Raw genomic sequence first — 15,754 nt, 5'->3', positions numbered from 1 at the left:
CTCGCTTACTAACTACTAACACATTGTTATATTTTAAGATTACCACGTCTTAAACTGTTTATCTTCAATTTTATTGAGAATAATGTAGAAAAAAAAATTATTACAAATTTATTATTTTAAAAATGTTGTATAACTAGAATATGTCAACATATTACAAAAGCTAATATTACTTTGTGTTTAACAGGCATAATTTTGATACAGTATATTGCTATTAAATATGAACTAATGCTAGTATTATTTTTATACCATGTGCCGTCCACGGTATTGAGAATATTATCGATCTAATTCTTTAAACAAAGCTCCAGTATAACAATGATTGAAATAAAAAAAAATTATTTAAATGTTCTTAAGATTAAAATATCTAAAGTTTAAATTTTTTAAATTGAGTAAAACAGATTTTTGTCCTTTCTATTTTGTTTCAAATTGTACAAGCTGTACAGTTTTAACAAAAAAATGCAAAATAAAATTTAAAAAAGTGATCTTATATTATTTCTTTCTCTCTTATCGTGTAGTTTATAATTTATTTCTGAACAAATATATGGATTATTTCCCTTATAAATTTTAAATATTTTATAAGGGAAGTAACTATTAAATGTAACATTTTAAAAAGTGCATATTGTTTTTTTAACAACTTCAAAAGAAACAAGAAAACCAAGACGGTGGAATAAGAGTCGATAGATACACGTTTAAATCATGCTGATTTAAGTGCACACGATGTCTAATGGGCGCACTTGTAATGGTTCCGATTGTTATTTCGTAGGTGTATAGGTCTGTAAGTAAGGCGAACCACGGTGTAGTGTGATCGTACTACTGATGGGGTGCAGTGTTTCTTCCAGACTTTTTCTCCGGGGGGGGGGGGGGCACTTGATATTTTCGGGGAAGGGGGGGGGGTGGTGGACAACATTTTCCAAGGGGGCGGGGGCGGACACTGCTTAAAATATACATTTTCTATATACATTTCATTTCGTTCGGGTGGGGGAGGGCTGTAGACTTTCTTCGGGGGAGGGGGTTGGGTCTAAGCCCTCGAGAAGAGATGCCTGGAAGAAACTTTGATGGGGTGTGTGGTTGTATATAAGTAGGGAATGCTGTTATGGTGTCATTAAATGATAGAGTGATGATAATGTTTGTTGCGGAGATGTTGTGATGTTGATAGTGTTGCAATTTATTAGGGATAGTTGCAATACTAATAATCATAAATATTTAGATTATTTTATAGATTTATATATCAGCTGCAGATACTTTAAACTAATATATAGTAAACTCTAGTGCAATGTAATTGTAATTATAACAACGTCTAGCAAGTTATCATTACTGGAGTAGACGGCTGTAAACGTATATATGTTGTACATATACACAATTGAATGTATGACGTAGTCTCATATATCAATTAGTCTCATCTATCGCCTCCCAACACCAGTGAGTAAATTAACCGATGCCCATAAATCTTGCATCGTGTGCACATAAATCAGAACTATTACAAATCAAATTTTGATTAACATAAAATAATTAAGTATCTTAAAAGTTATGCCAGAATAACGAATCGTTAAGCGTTTGATTGTTAAACAGTTTGCCTATGGTGTGGGGTTGGATTGGTGGGGCTAGAGTATGTTGATGGGTTTGTCGTTGTAATTCACTATTGGCTCACATTGTTTGCATGTGTTGAGTGCTTGTCTGAGTGTCTTGTTGATGAATGTAGACTGCATCCATCTCAGGTATCCTTTTATTCAAGTCTTGACGTAGTTGTGAATTTATGTGTGTAGTTTGTGTGGGTCTTGGTGGTTGTGTGTGTTGTGGTGACCTCAAAGGCATCTCAGATGCCGTGGCAAGTATAAAACTTTCGGCAATAAATGTGTAATATGAGCTTGCCGCTGACTTCTATGTTCTTCAGATGTAAACGTTTCATCTTTACTTTTATAATGTTCTCTGTGTGATGAAAACAACTTAATAATTTACTATAACAATGTGCACGATGTTTAAACTAAAATGTTTAGGGTTGACATATCAAATATGTAAGCATATTGCAATTTGAAAAAAAATAAATAAACTACATAGTAAACATGTGTCTAAAGTTAAAAATGTAAACCTTTATTAATTGTTTGAAGTTTAATTAATTGTGTATGATAATATTTCAAACAAACATCCACATCAATGAGCAATAACTTTTGAAAACACAATTGTTGTTTGTGTCCCTCATGTAAATATTTATTATCAATGGAAAGCAACTATGATCACGCATTATGGAAAATGCTAGACGATATTGAAAATAACTTACTCCGTAACTTGAAATCATTTTCATTTAATACAATTTGAAAACAGGTTTTGAAGAATTAGTTGTTAGAGTTAAATGTGTACATTAGGCTGTTGATAGAGGAACGCGTGTGGGAGGTGTTGCTATGATGTCATTGGTAATGGTTTGTACCTGTATTTAATGGTAATAGTCATCGTTTTGTTATGGTGTTAGAACGGGGACTGTTATAGTTGGGTAAACGAGGTATGAGAACTATGCTAAACTTCGTCTTCTTCTTCTTCGTTCGTAATGTGGTTGTTGGAAAAGATTTCCACCTACACAATTAAGTATACGTGTCATCTGGTTATGCGCCATTGAGGCCATTGACTCTGATTTCAGACTGCTTTTGTTTTTGGATTTGCTTCCATAGCTTTTGTCCAACCAAGAACTAAATACACGGCAGAATTTGTTTGATTTTGGAGTTGAAATGATAAAACAAATACAAAGTAAAAGCGGACGCAACGCTAGTTTCCTGCCCTTAGTTGAAATAATGTGGCTATCCCCCTTCTATTATGGTAGCTTATTGGCTTGTAAGACACTTACATAAGTTGTGTTATCTAATTTTCAATTCATTAAAACTTGCTGCTAGAAAAGTTGTTTGTATTATACATGTTTTTTTTTCTTATTCTATAGACAAAACAAAACATTTTTTTGTATACTTTGTAACTTCTAAATAATATGTAGGCCCTAATATGTAGGTACTATTTTTGGATTACTACAACATTTTTCATATTACAATAATATCGAGGACTAGTTCCAAAAGCAAATATGTTAAGCAAGTTCCGAGGATGATTGTGGGCCTGAAAAATTCCCGGAATTCCTTCCTGAATTTCCCGGAAAAGCCAAAAACCTCGAAAAAATGCAGTTTTTGGCCCATATTTCGGCAACCAAACCACTTAGCGACTTGAAACATTTACCAATCGATTTCTGCCATAATTTAAAACAATATTGCCGAAGAAAGTTTTCAAAAATATACTTTCGTTCGGTCACAAAAAATGTATAAAGGAAATTGCGCTTAAATTGTCACTAGACTTTTTATTAACTTGTTTTTTTAAATTAATACATTTCTGTAGACTATCACTCTTATGTCACATCACATTTATGTAGACTATTACTCTCATGTCACATCACATTTCTGTAGACTATCACTCTTATGTCACATCACATTTCTGTTGACTATCACTCTTATGTCACATCACAGTTCTGTTGACTATCACTCTTATTTCACATCACATTTCTGTAGACTCTCACTCTTATGTCACATCACATTTCTGTAGAATATCACTCTTATGTCACATCACATTTCTGTAGACTATCACTCTTATGTCACATCACATTTCTGTAGACTATCACTCTTATGTCACATCACATTTCTGTAGACTATCACTCTTATGTCACATCACATTTCTGTAGACTATCACTCTTATGTCACATCACATTTCTGTAGACTATCACTTTTATGTCACATCACATTTCTGTAAACTATCACTCTTATGTCACATCACATTTCTGTAGACTATCACTCTTATGTCACATCACATTTCTGAAGACTATCACTCTTATGTCACATCACATTTCTGTAGACTATCACTCTTATGTCACATCACATTTCTGTTGACTATCACTCTTATGTCACATCACAATTCTGTAGACTATCACTCTTATGTCACATCACATTTCTGTAGACTATCACTCTTATGTCACATCACATTTCCGTAGACTATCACTCTTATGTCACATCACATTTCTGTAGACTATCACTCTTATGTCACATCACATTTCTGTAGACTATCACTCTTATGTCACATCAAATTTCTGTAGACTATCACTCTTATGTCACATCACATTTCTGTAGGCTATCACTCTTATGTCACATCACATTTCTGTAGGCTATCACTCTCATATAACATTTATGTAGACTATCACTTTTGTATCACATTATGTAGACCACCTATGGCATGTATCACATTTCTGGGAGCAACAACCAGCCACCCTCGTTATTGTAAAATGAATTACTAAGTAAAGAAACACACAAACTACATCACACAGTAAATTAACACATTTTATTTCTATATTCCATAATATTGTATGATGTACATATCTAAACTATTGCTAAGGCTGAATTATTATTGTACTGAGGCCCCAACACCTACCCTACATCCAGTAGCGTCGCTAAGTCAGATGTCACCCGGTGCGGCACTTCATGTTTCCCCCCTACACACCAAAGGGAAATTATATATATATATATATATATATATATATATATATATATATATATATATATATATATATATATATATATATATATATACTTGTGTGTGGGCTGGGTGGGTGTGTGAGTGTATATGTATTGTCGAGATGGTCAATGTGTACTTATAAGACGTCTTTTAAACTCTAATTATTCATTAACTGAACAGGATAAAAGCATTTTCCTTCTATATATTTTGCAAATTTTCGTCTTGGTGTTCCCCCCCCCCTCCGTAAATGGTGTCACCCTGTGCGGTCCGCACTCCCACCCCAGCCTCGCGACGCCTTTACTTACATCCATAATAAAACTTCAATTTTATTGTGAAAGATAGAATAACACTTTGATAAATGTAACGGATCTATTTTAAAGACACCTACTAAAGAATCCTTTTATAAAGTAAACATAATAATTCGTCATCCATTTATAACGTCCTCACACATTTTTTTATTTTAGACCCCCTCCGACCTCCTGTCCACACGCGTCAACTTTCGACGAACATCCCCCCCCCCCCCCCCCCCCCACCACACACACACAATGTGGACGTCCAAAGAGATTTAGTAAATCTCGCAAAACGTAATACCAATTAACTAAAAAGAAAGTCTACCCCCCCCCCGAACGAAATTGAATTTATATAGAAAATATATACTTTTGACAGTGTCCGCCCCCCCCCCCCCGGAAATTGTCGTCCGCCCCCCCCCCCCCACCCCACCCCAAAAATTTCAAGTGCATCCCCGGAGAAAAAAGGTCTGGAAGAAGGACCAACTAAGAGTTTACATAAAGTGTGTGAGTGTGTGTGTGTGAAAGGGGGAGGGGGGTGAGAACACGGTTAACTGCTGGGGGTGGTAGAAAATATGGCGGTGTAACAGCTTTACCGCCATGCATGTTTAAGCGTTATTAAAAAGCAATATAAAAGCCTAACCACAGTCATGACAACATTAATACATTGTGGTTTTGAAAGTTTGAAACTTCTGCATTGAATTAAAAAGTAGTTCCTTGTTTAAAATATAGAAATCCTCTAGATGACGATTTAGATGTGGCACGTAATTTTTTTTTTTATTTTTGCGAAAAAAATATACAAATGGCTCATTCGAGGCAGAGACTATTGATTAAATTGACGGTTTGCATGTCTACCAAATAAATATTGACGAGCATAAAGGTTACAATTTTAATAAAGTAAAGATTGATATTTAAAATACAATGATATTTCAAAACACAGAACACATATAATATTGCACAAATTTTAGTTATATATAGTTCAAACAACTTTTGCCTTTTTTTTTCAACCACTATTGCATTAATGTTTATACTGTATTTGAGAAGAAAGAATGCAGATTATGTACCTTTTATTTTCTTTTAAATATTTACATGGGAAGTAACTGTTATTGGTAAACTTGAAGAGATGTGTAAATTGATAAGTAACTCTAAAAAGATTAAAAGAAGCTAGAAAACTTAGATGGTGGTTTAAGTGTTAGAAGCTACACGTTCAAATCCATGTTCATTTTAGGTAAAACAGTCAGAGAGCACGTTTGCAAAACAGAAATGCTGATCTAATGACGCTGATTTCTGTGTGTTAGTGGTAGTTAAAAATTTTATTATTTATTTGTTTTACAACATACGCACTTTAGTGAGTATGAATTGTTGACATTTAAGAATGAGATAGATCCGGTTATGTTTCGGTGTAATGGTTTAGACGTATTTAAGCGAAAAATGGTAGATGTGTGTTGGTGTAAGTTAAAAATTAATAAACACATGCATAATGGTTTAGAAAATTCGTTCTTATTTAAAATCTTTTTGTTATAACATACGTGTTTTAGTGAGCATGAGTCGGAAAGATCAGAAAAATGAATTAGTGACAAGACGTATGGAAAGTTTGTTGATAGACAAGAATGAGATGGGAAGCTTTTAGTGTAATGGTTTAGATGTAATGTAACGATAAAGGTTGTGTCTTGAACTACTTCCCGCAAATGATTTGTTATAAACAAAGAAAATGTGTATAACCACCCTCATCAAGTGATATGCGTGTGTGTTTGTAAGCCTTAGTCTGTTACATAGTTCAAATATTTACGCAATGTTTATTACAAGAATAAAATGGCGAACAATAATGTGTGGATTAGAACATTCAAATGAAGGAAATTTTATAGATCAACAAACCGCAAGTGTTGAACCAGGCGAGATATCAACGACCACACTCGCTTAGCATAACATGACAAGTAGAGGGTTGGAAGCAGGCGTTGGTAAGGGTCGTCTACAAACAAGGTCAAACTCTCAATGTATAGCTTAAGTTTGAATTGTGTGACGACGTGTGACGATGGGGATGTTCCGAAAGTGTGACGACAGTTTCGAATTTTAAAACGTTTGAAACTGAATTTCTGCCATGAAATCTCACATGTACAAGCTGTTTTTTTTTTATTTTTTTTTATAAGTTATAATAGCAATGGATTTACATATGCAATGTAAACAAAGCTTCGAAAAAATCTGTAATCACAATACGGACCTTTTGTAGAATAGGGTTTTGGGTACCATAGTGCAAAGAAAATATCCACATTATTACAACTCAGATTAGGATGCCAGCGTTGCCTCCACTTTTACTTCTTTAAACCATTTTGTTTTATCATAATTCTTATCTCTCACACACCTCATTACTTTCTCATTAAATAGCGGCTTGATGTCTGTATGGCTGTTACATTGCTTTAATTTCAAAGGGAAACAACCAAATAAATACAATTTAAGGCAGAAGTGCAAAGTTGCATCGCCTTTTTATATTTTCAGAATAAAATTCGGAACAACCATTACATTTTTGTTTGCTTTTCTTAAGTTTTTACGTATTTTAAAATATTGTATTATTTGAACACTAATGTTTAAATTACATTTTATAGACAGCCCCAATACACCCTCCACAAATGTAGAACCTAAGTTTGCTTTCCACTGTCCTGCTAATTTAATATTCTGTTTTTGATTTTACCAAAATCAAAGAGAACTTATCAAATCAAATAGAGATTATAAATACGACGACGAATTTGCATCCCTTAACTTATCTTTACCCCACATTAAATTAAATTCATATTTTCAATTGACCATTTTGGTTTTATAAACACACACACACTTAGTGAATAAATAAATAAAATATTGTAGAATAAATTTGCAGCTAGATAATGCTAGTATATTATGCAGGTAATGAGGGCAGTTATTTTCAGTTAGAATGCTAAAAATAATAAGCATTTTTAAATTACTTCCCATGTAAACGATAACAAAACTCAAGGGAAATAAGTCATTTCTTGTCTGAGAAAAAAATGTATTTAAAAAAAAAAGAAGTTGAGAAGTATTTGAAATAAGAATATCTTTGAACATATAATCAATAAAATAAAACTATTGTGCACGTCACAAAATTAAATAAATTAGTAATAAATGTTACGAAGTATATTTGATTAGCGTGTAATTAAAAACTCTTAGCTTAATAGAGTACTTTAATAACAAATACAAGAAACTTAAAGTTAGCAATATTGCTCACGTTTTTCCCTTTTGTCCGCAAAACTTTTTTTTTTAAAAGTCAACATACATTATAATCCAAGTTAACGGAATCCAACTGGAAAAGGGTCGGCAACCGTCGTCTTGATTTAGTAAATTATAAGGAAAACGATTTATTTTTTAGTCACCGCAAGAACCGCCTTTTAAACTAAGGGTAAAAATAAAAGCTTAAACTACTTTCTTTCAAGGACTTTTGGCTTTTTTTAATGTTTTTCTTTTTATTGCGTATGATGTGGGGGGGGGGGGGGGGGGAGAGCTTTTTTTCAATATTTAGCAACACATTACAAAATAAGCCTAGGATAACTGTAAAGAGGAGTATTGGCTTATAAACATCTGCAATACAAAATGTTGAGCATATCGATGCATACGGGTTGTATTTATTCGGGCAGTTGTCGCTTTCCGGCAAGTTTACATTCGGTCATTTGTCGCATTTGGGCAAGTGTCGCATTCGGGCATTTGTCGTATTCAAGCAAGTGTCTTTCGAAAATTTGTCGTAGACCCGATAGCGATACCATTAATTAGCGATTGTTAGCATACTCGCGATCATATCCAGAGTATTATAAATGACAATATATACAGTATTGTAGATGGTTTATTATGTTGAGCTGGTGATACAGTATCGTAGATAGTTTATTATGTTGAGCTGGTGATACAGTATCGTAGATGGTTTATTATGTTGAGCTGGTGATGCAGTATCGTAGATGGTTTATTATGTTGAGCTGGTGATACAGTATCGTAGATGGTTTATTATGTTGAGCTAGTGATACAGTATCGTAGATGGTTTATTATGTTGAGCTGGTGATACAGTATCGTAGATGGTTTATTATGTTGAGCTGGTGATACAGTATCGTAGATGGTTTATTATGTTGAGCTGGTGATACAGTATCGTAGATGGTTTATTATGTTGAGCTGGTGATACAGTATCGTAGATGGTTTATTATGTTGAGCTGGTGATACAGTATCGTAGATGGTTTATTATGTTGAGCTGGTCTAACTGACTCGAGTCCGTGTGTTATTTAATTAACAAAGAAAGAAAAAGTTTCTTACACCTAGCTGTGGAATCGCTTAATAGGAAATAGTTAACACACTAGTGTCAGGTGCTTCTATCTAAATAAATAAATAAATATATTTATATATATATATATATATATATATATATATATATATATATATATATATATATATATATATATATATATATTTATTTATATGAATATATAATTACATTTAATGTCAGGGTGATGCATATATGTGTGGGGTGGAGTAGGTAGTTGTCCAATCAGTTGAGATGTGTAACCATTTGTGTAAATCTAAGTGTGCCGGGTGTCGTATCCCACATGAGAGTTCAAGTTTTACTTGAGACGACAGGACAGCTATCTCACAAAAAGCACGGTTCGTGTCTGTAATTAAGGTGTTAGTTAAGTCAAGGCCAATAGAACTGTGCCTAGAACTGGGCCCCACCCATCCCCACCCGCTCTGTACGCCACTGCCTGAACACTATGGGAATACTAGGGGCTTTTTAAGGATTTTTAAATTTGTTATACAGCAAAAAAGAGGCCGGATTTCGGTTATCTTTTTTAAAATTATGTATTAACAGTAAATATAAAATCTTCAATGTAAAATGTTACATTTTTCCAAAGAAAAAAAAAATTGGCCCCTTTCTTTCATGTGCACCTATATTGCTTTTGCTGGCTTTTCGGTAGCTACTCCGCTGAAGCGTTATAATTCCCAAATAATAATATGTATATTAACTGTACATTCGCTAAAACATTAAAATTATTTCATTAACGGCTATCACTGTAAATAATATGTATGCACATGAGCAAAAACATGAAAGAATCATCATTGAAAATCCTAGACCGTGAGGAAAATTTGCTTGAGCCTAGCCTAGGATGGTGTGTGTTAGATATGTCGTTAACTCTCATTTTATCAGGATTATGTCCACCTCGTATAAAGCAGTTTCACGTAGTAGTGTGTTCAATGTGTTATGTCCACATCGTATAAAGCAGTTGTACGTACTAGTGTGTATGTTTGATTATAAAAAGTAGGAAGCCGTCACAAAACACGATTCAGAAGACGAACAATTTTTTAATGTGTACTTATGTGATACTGGTGGATGACATATTTCATGCTAATCAATTAATATTCCGATTTTTAGTACATTAAGTCTTCTTCATTAACTTGTTTTTCTGTGTTTTTAATAAAGATTTTTTAAATGACGATTAAGAGATAGATAGTTCAGCGCGAAGGCTATGCAAAAAGAATGTTAATTGTAAGAAACGATCTGATTTTACAAATTATGTACTTTATATACTTTAAAGTTGAATATTTAAACATACCTCATACATAAAATTGAAAAAATATATTTAAATTTCAAAAGATATAAAACTTAGTTTATGATTATATTACACTGTCTGAAAAATTATAAGCAAATTTGTTGTGCAAAATTTTAAATCCTTATTTATTTATAACTCTTTTATTGTGTAAGGTTAATGGTTTATGTCCCTTGATTGTTTTAGTTTATATCACGGCGGATAACTATTGCAGGTTAATATTAGCAATTCACGAAATAGTAATTTAAAGGAATAATTTCTGGCGTTGAGAAGAACGTGATTAAAACTTGTTGAAAAAAATAATTAAGAAAGATGTATAACATAGCCACTACGTCCCTTTATAATAATTTTACGCCGTTTTTTTTTGTGGTGTTAATAACAATGCCCTTACCCCACTTACCTCACGCTAAAAGCCCAGTCAAAAACAGTCAGTAGTACTAGGATTGTTAGTTTAATCTTTTATTGTTACCCTAAGTTTTTTTTAAAATATAAGTTTATTTCGATGACTCAAAAATATATCGCTTCTCTAATGATATTCTATTAGAAATGCTTGGCCTAAAACTAACCCTAAAGTACAAACACATGCTTAATACCTAGTAGATAATTTATGACTATCTGTCATTTGTGTATAACGTTTGCTGATAAAATGGGTCGAGAACAGGATTTGTATAGAAACCCCTATTGATAGCACAAGAACATGTTCAAATGCCTAAGGTTATGAAAGTAAAAGCAGGTTTAATAAAAGGAAAAATTGTGAAGATCAAATAATTACTCGGTAGGAATCTTAAAGAGCAAAGCTTAGAAGTTCAAAATGAAATGTACTTATTGATTTCCACAACAAATGATGATATAAACAGAGACAGACTAATGGTCATTAAAACATTACGGTATATCTTAACAACGTGTAAATTAAAATAATATAATATCTTTTGTAGTTAAAACTGAAGTCAGATAAGAAATGTATTATCGGCACTGCTCGTTAAAATTTGACATTGACAATGAACCGATCAACCAAAGATACTCTTAAAGGTATTTGGGAGACAGAAACAAAATAATTTGAAAACAAAAATTGTGCTAGTCAAGTAGGACACAAAATTAAGAAGAAACTGAAATCATCTAAACTTTGAACAAATAAAACAGGGTAGGGTTGGAGAACGTCAAGATATGTGTAGGGAGAAACGTTGACAAGATGTGTGTGTAGGGAGAAACGTTGACAAGATATGTGTCAACCGTTGTCTTACGGCTAGAACTAGGTTAGGATTAAGTTTGTGACGTAATTAGTTTTAATTTTTTGATTATCATCCTTGATGACTTTTGATGTGATCTCCATAACGAAAATCTAGCAACTATATCGTGGCTTGGTTTGCCGTTACTATGGAGACGTAGAGTGAGGTCAATGTTAATGTTGTGGTTAGGGTTCAGTGAAGGTTTGGATTGTATGCAGATTATCTAGTATTGCATATGGTCGTAGAGTTTAGGTTTTTGAGGGTGATGATTGTATGGAGATTATCTAGTATGGCATATGGTCGTAGAGTTTAGGTTTTTGAGGGTGATAATTGTATGGAGATTATCTAGTATGGCATATGGTCGTAGAGTTTAGGTTTTTGAGGGTGATGATTGTATGGAGATTATCTAGTATGGCATATGGTCGTAGAGTTTACGTTTTTGAGGGTGATGATTGTATGGAGATTATCTAGTATGGCATATGGTCGTAGAGTTTAGGTTTTTGAGGGTGATGATTGTATGGAGATTATCTAGTATGGCATATGGTCGTAGAGTTTAGGTTTTTGAGGGTGATGATTGTATGGAGATTATCTAGTATGGCATATGGTCGTAGAGTTTAGGTTTTTGAGGGTGATGATTGTATGGAGATTATCTAGTATGGCATATGGTCGTAGAGTTTAGGTTTTTGAGGGTGATAATTGTATGGAGATGGATAAGTGGGGTCGTTTTAAAACGATTATAGTGTTAACATACAATTCTTTAGCTCTCCAATCCAACCATATTTTTTTGTTCCGAGTTTAGGTACCCGTCAGAGCTGGGCGGACTCTACTGACTTGAACGGGATTCGAACTTGAGACTTAAGGGTTAGCAGTCCAGATCTCTACCGCTAGGCCACTCCAACCACACGTTTATATGCATATCTATATTATTTACTTTTTTTTTGTTATGGATGAAAATCAACACAATCTTATATCTTTTTCTTTAATGATGATAAGTATTTGATCATCTGCCTGTGTTATCGCTTTATACCAAGTTTAATCGTTATTTGGTCTGTTCTCGAGAGTTAATATTTATTAATTAAGTAAATAGTGTAATTAATTTAAGTAAACAATTTCAATACTTCAGAACAATCTGCAAGATTACCGCTCATTGAAAAAATACTTTCCCCACTAATCAACGAATGTATCTAAAAAATGTATGACGTGTAACATTAAAATAAATAATGCAACAATTAGAAAAACATATATTTCTAAAAACCATTGAAAAAAATCTCAAAGAACCACGGTTTGTATGGGATAATAATCATAATAGTTCAATTTGAAGTTTTCTCACCTATACAAAATAAATGTTACATTATTTAAAGCTTTCCGACTTTTGAAAAGAGCAGACTAATAAATAAAAATTCCAAGAAATTATAAATCATAAAACTATCGCAGTTTTGCAGACCCATTTAAAATAAAAATTTAACAACATTCCACATATTATTTTTCAATTAATATTAATATAATGTTTAAATATATTTTGGAACAAAAAGTGTGTATTATCTACCACTAATTTGAAACAATAATTGAATGCATTCAAAAAGGGAATACTGTTATGGTGCATTTCAAATATGTCGCGAGGCAGAATTGTTTTTTTCGAAGGACAGTGATTGACTTATTAAAGTTAAAAAGTCTATTAAACGGAAATAATATTCTACCAAGACTAACACAAACAGTAGTTTACTTTCTTAAACATAAGATGTTAATATCCTCACACATTCTAAATAATTACAGGTATACTGGGCGTTCTGTACAAAATTACAATAAGAAGACTTAATGCACTAACATGCAGAACATTAATTGATTAGCATGAAATATGTCATCCACCAGTATCAAATCAAGGTCAGATACTTTTTATCTTGTGCCATTCGTTTATGTTAATCTCTAATTGTTAGAAACATATGTAAAATACAATATATAATTACACATTTATTTATGTTTTAATCATGCTTTTGTGACTGGTTCCATACTGGGAATACACATGTCTGAGATACTAGATAAGCAATGGTATACTAATGATATTTTGCATAATCCAGGCTCATCAGCACACAATTTAAATGTGGAATATTTTAAGAGACGTTAATAATAACAATATTTTACATACACAATTGAACAGAATGTCTTTAAACAGTGCTTTCATGTAAGTGAGTGTCAGCCGCTCTCAGGATGGACTTGAGACACGTGACCCGCGTCAGACAAGTGACCCGCACCTTTGGCTCTACCTTTTATACGGTCCATTCTCTCCCCTTACGTACATGAGCGATCTCACCCAAAAGCATGGGAAAATACATGACGAGTCGCTCAGACAGTCCTTCCGCTAGCCAGGTACTCTACATTCATGCAACTTTATGTAAAACACAATATAATATAAACATACCTAATTATACAGTCTGTGACAGGTGTAGTACTGGTCAAACCCAAATGGTCATTTGAGACAAATTATCTTCTAATAAGGAAACACAAAGATAATAAAGTGCATCTGCAACGTGCTAACCCTCAGAGGCGTAGCGAGGGGGGGGGGGGGGCGGGGGGGGGGACATTTGTCCCCGGACGCCGACCTGAGGGGGGGGGGGCGCCAAATTAAAAGTTTGAGGGGGGTGAAAATCGAAAGTTCGAGGGGGGGGGGGGGGTTGCAAATCGAAAGTTTGTCCCCGGTCGCCGGGAAGGGTCGCTACGCCTCTGCTAACATACAACAAGCATATTCTACTTAAAGCCGCTGTCCATAGTAGAGATGAACCGCTTGAATCGCTTTACCCATTTGTTCTACAATATATTTGATTCAAACCACACAGCCCGCAGATTAGCATTATCTCAACATCCTCATTTAAGTTTAAACCTACTACCCCACACTACACTAGACCATCTCGTTTCAATCCGAACCCTCACTATACCTAGACCCTTAACTAGCGTTCCCGTTCTGCGCGTTAATGTTGCCTTAAAAACTAAATGAACATGTTTTCATCAATTAGTTACTAGCTGTGTATTTTGTAAGCTGTAACCTTGTTTTCTAAAGCTGAATTAACATGGCCGGCGCTATACATTATCGATAAGCAGAAACATTGCTTAAGCGGGAAAGTTTACTTCAGTTAGAAAGAAAAATTACAAATTCAATAATGTAACAAATAAAATATAGTGAAACTAAAAATGAAAAATGGTTATCAACTTACAAGCTCACGTCAATATATACTGTAGTAAAATATAATGGAAAACATGGTTTTAAATGTATTTCTAATTACGATTAAATTATTATGTTAACAGTTTTAATGAGAATCAGTAAAGCTTAATTTCCCTGTTATTTTAGAATTATTAAATTTGAAGTTACTATAATATATAAAATTGCATTATTTTGGCAATTGTTGAGTAGCATCCACATTCATTGTTAATTCAATTTGTATTACTGTTCACGAAATAACAGAAATATGTAACAATACATTGTTATAACATTTGCCTGGTAACATTATCAAAACAATCATGTTTAGTTTTCATTTCATGAAATGTGAACGTGTTTGGTTATTAATACATGCACTTTTGGCGTATGTATGCCTGTGCGAAATGTTTGATTTTCATTTACTATTTTTGTCATCGGCTGTGAAGACTGGTATAAATTTGCAACGATGCAATTTCTTTATGACGTGTATTTTCTTTCAGAATCATTTATGTATGCATACACCAGAAGATCTATGATTCATTTCGTCTAGCTAGAAAAGTTGACCTATTATTAAGTAATGTGTGTGTACTTTTGTTAAAACAACTAAACATTAGTAGAAAAGGAAAACGTTACAGCTGCTTGAGGTAACCTAAATTAAAAAAAAAAAGTTTTAGCGCTAGTGGTGACACATATCAACTTAAAACTTGCTGATTTTGACCACATACAAATTATGATAAACACCGAGGCAACGTCAGAAATAAAACATTACAGTTGACAGCAGTGTTCATTAATACAAGTAGGATCGCAGGCCCCCTGTTATTGTTTGCCTAGACAGTATATGTGGAACTCGAAGTGCCAACTCATTGCTTAACCTATAGATAAATTACTTTGTTGAAGAATATTTTGATTAGTTTTTCTTTTTTGTTTCAATGAAAATTGCATTGATCT

Source organism: Physella acuta, unplaced genomic scaffold (assembly GCF_028476545.2).
Source record: "Physella acuta isolate Inbredline_101_S28 unplaced genomic scaffold, ASM2847654v3 ptg000463l, whole genome shotgun sequence".
NCBI lineage: Eukaryota > Metazoa > Mollusca > Gastropoda > Physidae > Physella > Physella acuta.
This window is presented reverse-complemented; position numbering follows the sequence as displayed.